The sequence below is a fragment of the Lynx canadensis genome, chromosome B4 (assembly GCF_007474595.2).
Source record: "Lynx canadensis isolate LIC74 chromosome B4, mLynCan4.pri.v2, whole genome shotgun sequence".
NCBI classification, from domain to species: domain Eukaryota; kingdom Metazoa; phylum Chordata; class Mammalia; order Carnivora; family Felidae; genus Lynx; species Lynx canadensis.
In genome coordinates, this window is record NC_044309.1 from 45935181 (window position 1) to 45941180 (window position 6000).

Genomic DNA, 6000 nt, shown 5'->3' on the forward strand with positions numbered 1-6000 from the left:
ATTGAGAGGAAGGTTCCCATATACCTCTTGCCCCCACATATGCATAGCCTTCCCCATTATCAACATCCTCTATCAGAGAGGTACATTTCTTACATCTGATGAACCTACACTGACACATCATAAATTACACAAAGTCCATAGCTTGCGTATGCTCACTCTTACTGTATTACACTCTGTGGATTTGGACAAATGTATAATGAGGTGTATCCACCACTATAGTATCATACAAAGTATTTTCCTTGCCCTAACTGTCCTTTGTGCTCAGCCTATTCATCCCTCCCCCTCTTCACACCCCCTGGCAATCACTGGTCTTTTTATTGCCACAGTTTTGCCTTTAATAGAATGTCATATAGTTGGAATCATATAGTATGAAGCCTTTATGGATTGGGACCTTTCAGTTAGTAATATGCATTTAAGTTTCCTCCATGTCCTTTCATGGCTTAATAGCTCATTTCTTTGTTTTGTTTTCATTTTTATTTTAATATTTATTTAATATTTATTTTAATGTTTAATGTTTTTATTTTTTAATGTTTATTTTTAAATGTTTACCAGTATTTATTTAATGTTTAATGTTTATTTATTTTTGAGAGAGAGAGAAACAGAGCACGAGTAGGGGAGAGGCAGAGAGAGAAGGGGACACAGAATCTGAAACAGGCTCCAGGCTCTACGCTATCAGCACAGAGCCAGACACAGGGCTTGAACTCAAGAGCCGCGAGATCATGACCTGAGCCAAAGTTGGGTGCTTAAATGACTGAGCCACCCTGGAGCCCAAACAGCCCATTTCTTTTTGGCATTGAATAATAAACATTCCATTGTCTGGATGTACTGGTCTGTTTATCCTTTCACATACTGAAAGACATCTTGGTTGCTTCCAAGTTTTGGCAGTCATGAATAAAGCTGCTATAAACATCCATGTGTAGGTTTTGTGTGGACATAAGTTAACCTTGAAGGATGAAGTTAAGTTAGCTAGAGGGAGAGAAAAAGCCTGAATATTCCAGGCAGAGAAAATGACATGAGTACCCAGGGAATTTTATCCTGACTGGCACGAAGTCTCCCTGTGTACATAGAGGAATAGAGAAAAAAGGCTGGGGTCGGAGCAAGAAGGTGTTCATGTGCCAAATTTTAAACTTGATCCTGAAGCCATAGGGAGTTATTGAAGGTTTTTATAGGGCATTGGCAGGTCCAAAGAACTTATTAATATTCTAAAAATTCTGTCTGCCAGCCACATGTAGGATGGATTGATGGAGGTAAAGCCAGAGGCCTCCTGTTTTCCAAGAAATTGAAGAAGGGAGGAGGCCCTGAACAGGGTGTGGAGACAGAAGAGAAACTAAGGAGAGAGGCTCTCCAGACTTGTGACTGGTTGGATGCGGCGGTAGAGGTAAGCAGATTTATGGCGTAGGAAACCGGTTGGAGTGCCAGGCAATATAAAGATATAGGAGGAGCAGTCTGGAATGGATAAAAGCATAATGAGTTTCAGAGAATTTGAATCCTGGTTTCATTACTTATTAGCTTCATGATCAAGAATAACCTCCTTAAAAATAAAAAAATAAAAAAAAAACTCCTTAACCTCTGTGTAAAATCAAGAAAGCATTATCTACGTTATAGGCCCATCATACTGGGCCAATATTAGGAAAGTACTTTATAAACCCCAAAAGCCGGTTCAATTGTTATTTATTATGTATATAGGTCACATAGTTGCTGTTCACGTGGAAATGGTTTTCAAGGTGCTGAAAGGCATCAGTCTCAAATGTCTTCTACCTCTAAAGCCCCTCCAGCAGAATCCTTGAAGTATAAATGCCCAAATCATTTTCTTGCCAACAGACTGTAAGCTTCCTAAGGATGGGGACTGGGTCCTGTTGGATCATTTATTACTAGCCTCTAGCAAGTGCCCAGCACATTTATAGGCTACCAATAAATGCTGAGTAAAGGAATAAAGACATTTTATCTTTCTATATCTTTCCTCTGATAACACCTTTATTGAGATATGTCACATACCATAAAAGTCACCTAATTAAATTGTACCATTTAGTGGTTTTTAATATATTCACAGGGTTGTACAACCATGACAATAAATTTTGAACATTTTCATCACTCCCATAAAGAAACCCACACACCCGTTAACAGTCACTCCCCTTTTTCCCTTCCACACCCCTCCTGTTCAGCCTTAGGCAACCACTAATCTATTTTTGTGTCTATAGTGCCTCTTCTGGATATTTCATATAAATGGAATCTACAATATGTGATCTTTTGTGATGGACTCTTTTCCAATAGAATAATGTTTGTAAGGTTTATCCCTGTTGTAGCACATTTCAGTACTTCATTCCTTAGTGAGGGGCACATACCATTCTATTATATGAATATACCACATTTTACTTATCCATTCTGAAAAAAAATGGTGATGTAGGAGATCTCAGCCTCTATCCCCACAAAAAGATCAATCATTAGTTATCCACAACAAAAGCAGCTCTGGGAGAACTCTGGAATTCACTTAAGAAACATCAGCACACAGTACAACAAAAAACTTGAGAATAGTCACATATATAGAGGAGGAAGATAGCTTCATTCTGACTGCATCATCCTTTCCTCCAAGCCAGCACTGCTCAGCACCAAGAGGAAACCTCCCAGCTGGAAAGTTCTCCTTGGGGCGCCTGGGTGGCTTGGCTGGTTGAGTGTCTGATTTTGGCTCAAGTCACAATCTCACGGTTCGTGAGTTTGAGCCTTGCACCGGGCTTTTGCTGACAGCTCAGAGCCTGGAGCCTGCTTTAGATTGTGTCTCCCTCTCTCTCTGCCCCTCCCTGCTCGCACTTCATCTCTGTCTCAAAAATAAATATTAAGGGTGCCTGGGTGGCTCAGTTAGTTAAGCATCTGACTTCGGCTCAGGTCATGATTTCAGAGTTCGTGGGTTTGAGCTCCACATCGGGCTCTGTGCTGACAGCTCAGAGCCTGCTTTGGGTTCTGTGTCTCCCTCCCTCTCTGCTCCTCTGCTCTGTCTCTGTCTCTCAAAAATAAATAAAAGTTAAAAAAAAAATAAAAAAATAAACATTAAAAAAAATTAGAAAGAGTTCTCCTTGCCACGAAAGGAAGAACACAGTGAGTAACCAGCTTCCCCAGACTTTCAGGAGAGTACACAAAGATCCCACCTCAATCTCACCCCACCCAGACTGGCAAAGCTGAGACATACAGACATATGGAGACTGCTAGGCACAAAGTCTTCCTTGGTGCCATGCAATTGGAGCTATCTTGGTTCACAGTGACCTGATTTGTAGACAAACCAAGCAGCTTTCACCACCGAAGACACCAATGGCAAGCACAAACTGCCACGGATGCCTTGCAGATCTTGCCAGCTTTTGCCTCACAGGCATTCGTGTTCACTGACATCTTCCACCTGATTCCGTCCCCACTCCCTCCTATCCTCAGCCCAGCCCAGGAACCACAATGGCAGCCAGCCTAGGCAGCTGTGCAAGTGCAAGACGCCAGCCTAGACCCGGTGGCTGATCTCCACTGTGTGTGTGCACTCAGGGCTAGTCCCTCTGGCTGCACACTTGCACGACACCTGCCTGATAGCCATAGCCAGACTCCACCACAGTGGAGGAGCAAGGGTACATGAACGGGCAATTTAACAGTGTCAGGGAAACAATACAAGAACAAAATGAGAACTTCAGCAAAGATATAGAAAACATAAAAAAGAACCAAACAAATCCTGGAGCTGAAAAATATAATGATTGAATTGAAGAATTTAATACAGAGCTGCAAACTTGGACTTGACCAAACAGAAGAAGAATTCAATGAACTAGAAGACAGACCAATTAAAATCACCCAATCAGAGGAGCAAAAAGAAAAAAAGAATGAAAAGGAATGAAGAAAGTCCTTATGGGACTTTGGGGGCACCATCAAGAGAAACAATGTATATATCATTGGAGTCCCAGGAAAAGAAAAGGGGAGGAAAGGGGGTAGAAAGTTTATTTAAAGAAATAATGGTTGAGAACTTCCCAAACCTGGGGAGAAATTTGTATATCCAAGATTATGAAGCTAATAGGTCAACCCAAAATTTCAATCCAAAGCAATCTTCTCCAAGACATACTATAATTAAAACTATCTAAAATAAAAAACAAAGATAATTTGTGTTAAGTTTATTTATTTTTGAAGAGAGCGAGTGTGCACGGGTGCATGCAAACAGGAGAGGGGAAGGGGCAGAGAGAGACAGAGAATCCCAAGCAGGCTCCACACTGTCAGCATAGCGCCTGATGTGGGGCTTGAACCTATGAAACTGTGAGATCATGACCCGAGCTGAAACCAAGAGTTGGATGCTCAAACACCTAAGCCACCCATGTACCCCGACAAAGATAATTTTAAAAGCAGAAAGAGAAACACGTTTTCTCTCATATAAGGGAACCCCTATAAGGTGAGATTTTTCAGCAGCAACCTTGCAGGCCAGGAGAGAATAGGATGATATATTTGTTCATTGATCAGTTGAGAATGTTTAGAATGTTGAGAATGAACCTTAGAATGAAGCATTCATCCAATGGGAAGCATAAAAAGCACCACCACATCAGGGTGAATTAGGGCATGGAACACAAGATAAATATAGTCTGATGTGGAAAGGGGGCAAAAAGAGCCAGAATGAGTTGTACTCTCCCTTTTTTCCTTCTCTTTTGCCCACCCCCAAAGAGGGCAAACCTGGGAGAGGAGTCAGGGGCTCTCCAGAAAGGAATGATCCCATCAGCTTGATGGTTTATGTAAACCTCAAGACTACAGTCAAACACCACCTCCTAGGAGCCTGCTTGACCTTTCAGGCAGTTTTTAGTTCTTTCTTCATATTCCCACCAAATACTGAATTTACATTCATTTATACTTTTCTCAGAGTAGGGCAATGGTGAGTAGAGGAAAAAGCATGATTTTGAAATCAGACAGTCCTAAATCCTGGTTCTACCATTTACTACCTGGTGACCGTGAGGAAGGTACCTGTTTGTGGGCCTCAGGGTTGCTATGAAAGTTCGATGAGGTAACATAGGAGAAATGTCTATGATACTGTAGAATAGAAGGGACTTAATCATACAGTTCATTTGGCATTCCTTCTGAGGTTATATTTATAAATATAAAATGCTAGGACATTTGCTTGAAATTTCATGAAGGAAATGATATAAAATTAATTGTAAAATTCTGAGAACCACAAAACCACCCAACTCCTTGGTGGCATTGCATTGCTAGGTCTCAGTTCTTGATCTGCCCAGTTTCCATTTTGCATCTCTTGTACTCCTCCCTCACCTTTGCTAGTTTTGGAATGGCCTGTGGATAATTGTCAAGGTTCCCAGAAAATGCCTAGATTATAGGGGCATCCATTTTCCTCTGAGGATACATACACACACACACCCTAACATGTGAATCAGTATTTTTTTAAAAACATTTTTTAAATGTTTTTATTTTTGAGACAGAGAGACAGAGCACAAGTGGGAGAGGGGCAGAGAGAGAGATGGAGACACAGAATCGGAAGCAGGCTCCAGGCTCTGAGCTGTCAACACAGAAACTGATGTGGAGGTCAGAACTCAGGAGCTGTGAGGTCATGACCTGAGCTGAAGTGGGATGCTTAAAGCACTGAGTCACCCAGGTGCCCTGAATCAGTATTTTCAATTTCTTCATTTATCTCTCATTTCCATCTCCTTCCTTCACCGTCTATATTTTTTGTATGGTTGTCCACGGCCAAACTCCTACCTTCTGGAACTGAAACAGGAGCTTTGCATCCAGACAGCTGTGAATTCTAACCCTAAAACAAACAATCCCCACGCCGCATTTTATAAAGTTCTAACAATAAAGTGCCAATAGCTGGGTGATGCTTAAAGGCAACGCATCATTACACTAGAGAAGGCCTTGCTCTTTGGGGGCGGTTCTGGCTTTGAGGCGGTGGAGCCCTTTAAGGGTGATTACACTCTCCCCGCCCTCCCCGGGGCGGGGGCGTGGTCGCGGGGGGGGGGGTGGCCTCCAACCCGGAACTGACGGCCGCGC